The sequence below is a fragment of the Phoca vitulina genome, unplaced genomic scaffold (genome assembly GCF_004348235.1).
Source record: "Phoca vitulina isolate PV1807 unplaced genomic scaffold, GSC_HSeal_1.0 scaffold5, whole genome shotgun sequence".
NCBI classification, from domain to species: Eukaryota; Metazoa; Chordata; class Mammalia; order Carnivora; family Phocidae; genus Phoca; species Phoca vitulina.
This window is the reverse complement of record NW_022589708.1, coordinates 25,492,648-25,504,062: the sequence shown is the minus strand read 5'-3', so window position 1 is coordinate 25,504,062 and position 11,415 is coordinate 25,492,648.

The window sequence follows — 11,415 nt, the reverse complement described above, 5'->3', positions numbered from 1 at the left end:
ATTCTCCCTCAGTGGCTTCTTGTATATTCACTGAATAGTCAATGTCTCTTATAAGACTGTTTTAGATGCTAATATTACGATAGGAATGAATGAGGAAAAGTACAGTAATATAACAAAAACAAGGTACACAGTGCTCTAAAATGTTTTATTTTTAAGGAAAGAAAAAGTGAAATATACATTTCGTAATGAATCCAATATTATAACAAGGAACAACTTTCCATTTATATTTATTATAATAATTTGTTTAAAGATCAGACTTAAGTTGTAATCATTATTACAGTTTTTAAAATCACATTAATCATAAAAAAAATGACATTAATCATTCCTCCCTCCTCTAGAAAGTAGTTTCATACCCAAAATGAATATATGTGACTGAATATATGAAATGATTATCTTGTTACATTTTAGAAATTAGTAATAATAATAATATTTTCTTGGTTACTAAACTGGTGATTAATAAAAGAAACTATAACACCATTTGCCCAATTAAATGAGAATCCATTCCAAAAAAGAAATGCAGTAGATCTAAAGAATGAATGTAGACATTGAATAAAATTATTATTTACTAGAATGTAATTAATAATGAATTATTCAATATTTATGTTCACATATATAGTTTACATATTTTAAAGATTATCTGTGATTTGGAGTAACATAAATTTGTAGTCTCTTTCCTTTCTGTCCATAGCCTCAAGAGAGAATTGGTGGTGGCAATTAGAATTGTAAGAAATCCTGAACTCCAAGACATTCTGTACCTGATTGTCTTGCCAATGAGGAAAAAAAAATTACAGGAAGTTTTTTGGCAGAGTAACACCTAATACATGATTAACTGATAAAATCAAATATATTAATTTCAGTATTTAAATGCTTCTTTGCTAACATTGTGCATTCAGCCAAGTTTGCTTTTTTAATTACTGCTCACCATTAGAGTTGAGAAATTAATTTTGATCAGAGTGCACATTCAAAAGGAAAATCTATTTGATAGCTTGTAGGAAATTTTACCAGGGTTATTTCATAGAAATAAATTGTTGAATGTGATGCTTTTAGAAAAAAAAAAAAAGTGCTGTCAAAAGAATGTATGGAAACACACACACACACACAGGATGCCAGTGGAATTCTGCCAAGTTTTATTTTTTGTGATTAGAAAATGAAAATATAATAGAAGGCAGTCAGAATTTGCCAAATATGCAGAGGCCGCCTAAGGTTGAATTGTGCACGCACTGTTCTTGCTTCCCTGAATAGCATGACTGACCTTCTCCTTAGGATAATCATATACAATTAGAAAAATACATGAACAAAGGTAAATGATAATGAAAACAAAGATCCCAACTCAATTTTTGAGAGAATTCTGACGAAATGTCTTGTGCTTTGGACAAGGGATGAGGCAATACTGAAAATAATTTGAATTTATTTTAAAAAAACCTTAAATGAATCTATGTTTTGAAGAGATTTGGAGGTAGTTCAGGTGCTATTTTTTCCCCACTGCAGCGGGTCATGTCAATGTAAGTAATAAGGCATGAAGGGTATGGTCATGTTGCCTCACCTTTTAAAAATCTTCATCTCTCCTGGTTGTCTTTTACAGTTGGCTTTGGTTCAGAACAATTACAGCAGTCTGCTGCTTAAAATTATTTTAAAGGATGTAAAAGTAATATGAATGTGACAGTTAAATACTTTACCATTAACCCTAAAGCTAGAAGGTGTCCTTTAAATTTCAGTGGGTGAGCAGGAACCTATGTCCATTGCCATGACTACATAAAATCAGATCTAATAGTCCAGCTCTTCTAGATTTGTTAAAGGTATCTCATATCCACTATGAGAATATGCCTACAGTTATTTCAGAGAAATTATACTTTAAAGGTAACATAGTGACATGATTTGTATATATGCACATTCTGTCTTCCATTTAATTTGTTAAGCTATTAACGAACTCCTAGCGTTAAATTTTAGATTGGTCTTAAGTTTGTGACTAGTGCCTGCTTACTAAGTTTATCTCAAGACTCACCCTACTGGTTTCACTAGGACATTTAATATTAAGTTAATCCCAAGGATGAACTATTCTGCTCTCTCCCCCATATTGATAAGAAATTTCTAAAGATTGCTAAAGACCAAAGTCAGATCAAAATAAATATATGAAATATGATTCTATTCTGAAATCCAAAAAGTAGTGATAAGTCTGAAATTTTTATAGCTTAACAAGGAACATAGGCATATTTACTTAAAAAATAAGAATATATTTCGCTCCAAGTCTCTTCCAGGGGAGAGCATAGTTTTCCCTTAATCCTTGTTCTCTGTATAAGGATAAGGCAACATTTGGGACATGCGATTAGTTGGCTAGAATAATTAAGAACACGGGGAAACAGGTTCTTCCAACTCTCAAAACAAAGAGGCAAGAGACTATCAATTTTAAATTTTAAAAAAAGCAAAACTGTTTACAGCTGCATAAAATAAAATAAATAGAATAAAATAAAATAAACTGAATGTTCATCATCAATTTGTCCACAAATGGACAAATTCTGGTATACCTATTCACTACTTAGCAATGAGGGGGAAAAAAACTAATGATAAATTAAACAACATCAAAAAATCTCTCCATATTTGTGATGAGTGCAAGAAGATTAACAAAGGGCATGACGAAACTATTGAGGATGATTGATATGCTCATTATACCGATTTTGGTTATACTTTTCAGGAGTGTACACATGCAAGACATATTAAATCATATACATGTGCTGTTTATTGTACAGTAGTTACACTTGAATAAAATGTGTTTAAATATTACAGACAAAATTTTATATATACGATTGCAAAAATGGGAAGTATATTTGCAACTGATAACAAGGATAAAGCTCTAACTTCAATCGTGTGTAAGGAACGTCTAATATTTCATAAGAAGTGACTCATAAAATTGAGCATAAATGTAGGAGTGCTGACGACACTGACTCCATCTTTGGTCCTCCCTCTTGGTCATGACCTTGCAATGACCTCCCTGGCAGCTGCATGTTCCAGGCCCCATGCAGGTTAATGGACGTCCCGACCGAAATGTGGGAGGGTTTGTTCTGGTCGTCCCTAACGTGGTGCACAGAAGGCCCCACTTAAGATAACTAGCAGAGATCTTCTGGCGCACAGATAGAGCCGTTTTAGATAATTACTTCGTGACCTCATCGCCATGCCCCTCGCTCCATAAACGCTGGAGGGGGTGGGGAATGGGCAGAGGATAGCTGCAGAGAATAGTTGCATGGTGCTCTGGCTCGTCAGTCCGTTGATCCATCCGTCCATCCACCAGCCTGATGGCCCCTGCCAGTAAGTAACCCTGAATAACACTCAATGTAAATGGTATGGAGAAGCTTGCTTTGTTTTTCAGTTTTAAAGGGTCTTCTCAGGGTGGAGGAAACTTTATTATCTTCCCCTGTCTCCTAACAATATGCTACTAATATGTAGGAAAAGTACCTATAATTGGCTCTGATAAGTAAAAATCTACTCGACTTTAACCATAGTAAGAGAAATGAAACTTAAAAATACATTGCAATACTCTTTCACCTATTATAAAATTTGATAACAGTCTGTGTTAATTGAGCGTTCAAGAAAATGATCATTGTAGTACATTGTTCGTTAAACTGTGTATTTGATGTAATCTTTATGCAAGACAATTAGCAACACTCCAAAACATAACTTTAACTCTGCACTTTCACGCCTAAGAATTTCTATATATGCAATATACTTTTTTATTTACCACATTGTCTATAATAAGTAAAAACAAGATAAAAAAATAAAACTTAAAAGCTTTTTAAATAGAGAACTTGTTTAAAAAGTAATGGTAAAATTTGCAAAGACTAGAGGACAACCATGAAAAATGAATCAATGAGCTCTTTTTAAATTGACATGGTGAACTGGTATAGAACCACCCTGAATATACCGTATAGTGTTGTTGGTATTCTAAAATTTGTCTTTATAGAAGGACGTGGAAATATTAGACAATGTTGGGCATTCAAAAAAATTTCTTTTTAAGTACATACATAGAAACTGATATTATTCAATGGCTGCCTCTAAGAATGGACACTGGATGGCTGAAGAAAAAGAGTGGGGATGCAGTTTCTACTCTCTTTTCAAATGTATAAATATTTATTCAAATTTAAGTTATGGCATAATTTAGAGCAAGTCAAAGTACAAACTAACCAAAAAGCAACTAAATATTTGAATCCTTTTACATTTTCTTGTGTAGAATTAACTTATTGAATGACAATTTAAAGACACAATCCATAAAGAAAAATATCGATCCATTTAACTATCCGAAGTTGTAGGTGGGTTGTGTTAAAATGCTTCAATGAAAGCAAAAATAATAAGCAATAGTCTGGGAGAAAATATTTGTAATTCATATCTCAGGCTATGGGCTAGTAGTCAGAATATATTTTGAAAAGCTCTGCAATATCAAATAGGAAAAGAAAAATAAATTGTTTAAAAAAATGAGTAATTTGTGAAGGAAAACCAAGAGGCTCAATGAAAATATGTGAGAACTTCCTATTTTTAGCAAACAAGTGTAAAAATATAGTAAAAATTTGTATTCATTCCCAGAATAGAGAGAAAGAATTAACTTTTTCTAACACATTGCTGATTGATAAGTATTATAATTGCTTTGAAACAAAGTTTGTGAATATGTATAAAATTAATTTCAGATAATCCAGAAATCTATAATAATATACTCATAAAGAAACAGGTTATGAGCATATTCAACTCAGCCCAGCTTTTCTGTAATATCAAAAAATAGAAAACATTACAACGTTCATCAATAAGACAATAATTAAAGATAATATAGTATGCACACCCTTTGACTACCCTGCTGTGTCACATTGAGGTAGATGGAAAACTAGATGATAGATGGATAATAGATTTTTCTAGACACAAAAATAAATATACAAAGCTTATATCTCAGAAAAAATGTTGAATTTTTTTAAAAAATTGTGTTAGTATCAATTTCATAACATAAATATGTTTTAAGAGTAAAAGAACAAAACTTAGGTGCTTATATAGAAATGATTTGGAAAGATTCTCACATTTTCACGGGGGGAAGAGAAAAACTGAATTGGTCTGAAAATGATGTTTAAAGGCATTTATTTATTTTGTAAAAAGGCAGAAAGGAAATGCAAAACAAAAACAAATAGTTAATTATATGTGTAAAGAATGTGTGTTTTATGGATCTCCCCCTCCTGCTTTTTAACATTCCTAACAATAAAAATATGAGAGTTCAAGGATGAACTTTTTAATGCAGGCAAATTACTAGTGCAGTCTTACTTTGGAATAAAAAAATCCTAGTATAGGGGTGCCTGGGTGGCTCAATTGGTTAAGCATCTGCCTTTGGCTCAGGTCATGATCTCCGGGTCCTGGGATCTAGCCTTGCGTCCCGCTCTCTGCTCTGCAGGGAGCCTGCTTTTCCCTCTCCCTCTGCCTGCCACTCCCCCTGCTTGTGTTCTCTCTCTCTCTGTGAAATAAATAAATAAATAAATAAATAAATAAATAAATAAATAAAATCTTTTTTAAAAATCCTAGTATATTATAATTATCAGTTATATATATATATATATAATCTTTATATATATTTCTCATTTGAAAATGAATTAAATATTTTCCATAAATTTGGACAAGATGCAATGTCTGCATATTCTTTATTTAATTCAGTAATAAGTCTGATGGAGGAGGAACAGGTATAAGAAAGAAAATTTTCTTCCACCAGTGTGGAATTTTTGTGTCCTTGGTGCCCTTATGAGCTCTAAGAGTATCTCATATGTTACGTGATTCACTGTAATACATGCAAGTCAGTGTATATAAAAATGTTAGAAAAATGAGAAAAAAAAACTGTTATAGGCCAGATAAATTCTCCTGATAATGCCAAAATTGATGGGTATCTGAAAAAATGACATGTTTATGTGATTATTACCAGCTTGAAACAGCCATACCTTTGGAAACTTCAGCCAAAAACTGAATAATTGGCCCATGGAAACCAATATTGTGCAGACAGTGTTGAAATTGCTAGCAGCGTTGCTAAGGCAAATTCATTTTGTCATATAACTTTTCCTTGCAGATAAGCATTATTTGTTCAGTAAGAAAAGTACTTTCAATTAAGCATGGTTTATACATATTTTACACAGGTGCTGTAACCCGCCGTTTCTAGGATGCTGACTTTATAAACAGTTTCTATTAGAGAAGCAGTTGATAGAAATACATCCATGCTTTCCTAAGCAAGTGCCTGAGGATGCAAAAGCAGGGGGTGAACAAGAATAAGGGAGAGCTGACATGTGAGCTCACAAGTCAATGGAGGGAACGTGACTATAAATATTTTATGTGTCAGAAAACACTTTTTTTTCCTTCCTCCAAAAATAAAAATGTGTTTAAACCACACTAAAATATTCAACCTTTATTTTCTAATATATGTACAGAATCACTTCATTTTTCTTTTATAGACTTTATTTTTTTACAGCAGTTTAAGATTCACATTGAAATTGAGAGGGGTACACAGATTTTCCATATACACCCTGCCTTCCCACATGAATAGCCTCTCACATTCTCGCATCATCAATATCACTCACCAGATGGTACTATTTTTTTCTTTTCTCAAGAAGGTACCTGCATCGATACATCTTAATCACCCAAAGGCCACAGTTTACCTTAGGGTTCACTCTTGGTATTGTACATTCTATGGGTTCTTACAAAAATACAATGACGTATACGTACATTCATCATTATAATATCATACAGTATATTTATTTTCACTGCCCTAAGACTCCTCTGTGCTCTGCCTCTTCATCTCTCTCCACCCAAACCTCTGGCAATCAATGATTTTTTCTTGTCTCCATGCCTTTAACATAATATCAGATAGTTGAAATTCTGCAGTATGTAGACTCTTCAGATTAGCTTCTTTCACTTAGTAATATGAATTTAAAGTTTCTCCGTGTCCTACTGGCTTGATAAATCATTTCTGTTTAGCACTGAATAATATTCCATTGTCTGGATATACCACAGTTTATCTATTCACCTACCAAACCACATCTTGGTTTGCTCCCAAATTTTGGCGGTTATAAACAGACTGCGATAAACACCTGTGTACAAGCATGTGTGTGGTCATAAGTTTTTCAACTCCTTTGGATAAATACCAAGGAATTCAACTGCTGAATCATATGATAAAGAGTATGTTTAGTTTTGTAAAAAAAAACAAAAAACAAAAAACAAAAAACAAAACACCAAACTGTGTTCTGTAGTGTTTTGTATTCCCACCAGGAATGAATGAAAATTCCTGTTGTTCCATATGCTCACCAGCATTAATGTCAATATTCCAGACTTTGGCCATTCTAATAGGTATGTTGTACCATCTTCTTGTTTTAATTTGAATTTATTTGATGATATATCATGTAGGATATATTTTCATATGTTTATTTGCCATAGTATGTCTTCTATGGTGAGGTATCTGTTAAGGTCTTGGTATATTTTGGGTAACAGTCCTTTATCAGATGTATCCTTTGGAAATATTTTCTCCCAGTTTCTGGCTTGTCTTCTCATCTCTTGACATTGTCTAATACAGAAGTTTTAAATTTTAATGAAGTCCAGCTTATCAACTGTTTATTTCATGGATCTTGCCTTTGATGTTGTATCTAAAAAGGTCTTACCGTACCCAAGATCACTAGGTTTTCTCCAATGTTATCTTCTAAGAGTTTTATAGTTTTGCGTCTTACACTAGGGTCTGTAATCCATTTTGAGTTAATTTTTATGAAGGATGTAAGTTCTATGCTGAAATACATTTTTTTGCATGTGTATGTCCAGTTATTCCAGCACCATTTCTTAAAGAGACTGCCTTTGTTTCATTGTATTATTTTTGCTACTCAGTTGGCTATATTTATATCCATCAATTTTCTGGAACTCTATTCTGTTTTATTGACCTATTATTTTGCCAATACCACATTGTATTGATTACTGTAGCTTTATAGTAAGTTGTGAAATCAGGTAGTGTCTGTCCTCCAACTTTGTTCTTATCCTTCAATATTTTATTAACTATTCTGGTTTTCTTTTGTTGTTGTTGTTGTTTGCTTGTTTGTTTGTCTTTCCATATAAACTTTAGAATTAATTTGATAATATTCACAAAATAACTTGCTGGGATTTTGACTGAGATTGCATTGAATCTATAAATCCTATTGAGAAGAACTGACATTTTGAAAATACTGAGTTTTTCTATCCATGAACATAGATATCTCTTCACTTACTTGGTTTTTCTTTGATCTGTATTTTTCTTCAAAGATTTATTTATTTATTTGAGAGAGAGAGCATGTGAGTCGAGGGAGGGGCAGAAGGAGAGGGAGAGAAAGTCTTAAGCAGACTTTCAGACAGACCATGCTGTGTGCAGAGCCCAACACAGGGCTTGATATCAAGACCCTGAAATCATGACCTGGGCCAAAACCAAGAGTCAGACACTTAACCAACTTCACCACCCAGGTGCCTCCTTGATCTGTATTTTAATAGCCACTCTTGGTATTCTTCTGGTAACCAATGTCAATTTCTTATATGATTTGCCCAACAGAAAACAATGTTTGGAAGCATGCATTCCAGATACATGAGTGATACTTTTCTCAGTTACACATAAATAACGATTAATGAGAGAGAGTAGGAGTGAGATGCAAAGATGGCTTGTAATGATCTTGTCCAGTTCACTGCAGTGTGAAATTTATTCTCCTCAACCCTGAAATATTTAAAAACTTGATTCTCTAAGTGTGTTTAGGCCTCCTCAGATCTCATCAGTGCCATACATAAATTATTCAGGATCTCAAATTAGTTGCTTAAGTTGTCTAAATTCTTTACAAAATAAGTGGTTGTTTTTAACCTGATATTTCAGTGGATCTATTTTGGATTATTTATTAACTAGTTGCATTTATATAATTGTGTACTTGTAGTTTGTTCCTTTTTGCTAAGGTATATTTACTCCTGAAGAATAGACCTAGCACAAGATCACTATCCTTTCCCTTGTTGATGGGCATTTGGTTGTTTCCAGTTTCTTCTTATAAATAAAGATGATATAAATATTTTTGTTGTTGACTTTTGTGTGGCTATATGTTTTTATAACTCTTGGGGAAACAGCAAAGAATTAAATTATCGAGCTATATGGTGACTTTAGGTATATAAGAAACTGTAAACTGTTTTTCAGAGTTTTCCCATCTTATATCCTCAGAAGCATAATTGAGAGTAGAATCATATCACTTCCTGGCTGACATGTGATATTTCTCATATTTTTAATTTTACCTACTTTATTGGGATTGAAGTGGTATAATATTTTGGTTTTATTTTGTTCCCTAATGACAGTGAGCTCCTTTTCTTGTGATTTTTGGACATTCATATATCTTCTTAGCTGATGTGTCAGTTCAAGAGTTTTGCTCAATTTTATTGTGTTGTCTGACCTTTTATTACTGATTTGTAGGACTTTTTAAAAAATATATTTTTCATACAAGTCTTTTGTTAAATGTATTGTGCAAATATTTTCTTCCAGTCTGTGACTTACTGTTTTCTTCTTTATATTAAATGTATATTTATAAGAACACAAGATTTTCATCGTGAAACATTTCAATTTCTATATTTCTTCTATTATTGATTTCTTGTTTTTATTACTTTATCTTTGCCTACCTATTGTCTATATGTAAAAGACAGCAAATATAGTTTCCTTTGTTTTCTTCTAGAATTTTTACATTTGGTTAAAATTTAGGTCTGTGATGAATGTCAAATTAATGTTTTTCAATGTTGTGAGGAATAGGTCAAAAAAATTTTTTTCCTTACATATACCCAGCTTTTCTAGCACCATTTGCTGAAAAAAAAACCTATCCTTCCTGCATTATTTTACCTTGATGCCTTTGTTTAAAATCAATTAACTACATATCTGTAGGTCTATTTCTAGACGCTTTGTTCCATTCCATTAATCATTATGTCTATCCTTACACAAATGCTATCACTGCTTTAATTATCATAAATTAATACAAATTTCTGAGATCAGGTCATGAAAATCTTCCAACTTTTTATGCACATTTTGGCTATTTTGTGACCTCTTAGTTTCCATATAATAAATATAGTCTTATCAATTTCTATACAGACTTTCTAGAATTTTGATAATGGTATTTTTAGGGAGAATTGACACCTCAACAATGTATCTACACACTTACATAGGCTTTTCCTAATCTTTCCCAAAGCGATTTCTACTTGTACAAACGTTTAAAAATATCTTGTTAATATTTATCTGTAGGTGCTATATTTTTGATACTATATAATTGGTGTAATAAATAAAAATTTCCAATTCAGTTTTAGGTTACAGAAATCCAATGGAATTTTGTATATTGACCTTTTATTTTTTCTTCCTTATCATATTCAATTACTTAGATCCTGTATTTTTGGTAGATTTTTTCAGATTTTTAACATAAAAATAATGTCTTTGAAAATAGTTTATTATTTACTTACTTTTACTTTATGCTCTATTCTACTTGTTGTTGTTTTTTTTCTTTCTTTCTTTGTTGCGCTCAGATTTCAACTACAACATTAAAAAGAATAGGGCATGGCAGAAATTCTAAACTTGTTCTTGTTTTAAAATTATATATTCAAATTTTAATAGATATAGGACTTTTCAGGTGTTCTATTTCTCCTGCCTTCATCTTTGTCAGTAGTGCCTTTCAATGGATTTGGCCATCTCAACTAACTTGTAAAATGTACTAGAACTACATTGTTTATAGCAGTCTTTTAATATATTTTTAATGACATTTATATATGTGTTTTATTTTGTTTGTTCCCTAAGTATAAATGAGTGTTTCCTAACTTTGTTATTATTTTTTAAAATAACACACATTGGCTTTCTTAACATTCCTTTTTTTCTGTCTTTTGATTTTAATTTCATTTCACTTCTATTATTTTCATTTTTCTCTTATTTTGAATTAAATTTGCTTTTATTTGGAATTTTAAAATGAAAGCCTAGATCATTTATCTTAAACCTTTCTTATTTTTTACTATAAGCAAATAAAGCTATAAATTTCCCTCTAATGATACTTTAGTGATATTATATGTTATGTTTTATGATTATGATTATGTTTGGCATATTTTCTAATTTTTCTTATAATTTTTGTTTAGATGCATGATTTATTTAAAGTAATATTGTGTAACTTTTCATTATTTAGGACTATTTCTGGGTAAATTTATTTTGATTGTTTTCCAATTTAATTAACTTTTGTCCAAAGGACATAGCATATTTCAATTTTATTTTTATTTTTAAGATTTGGTTTAAGGTCCAGCATATTATCTATTTTCATCAATATTCTATGTGCCCTTGAAAATAACATGTATTCTGCAAATATCTGATAGTGTTTTAGAAATATCAGTGAGATCAGGTTGGATGATAAAATTGTTCAAATC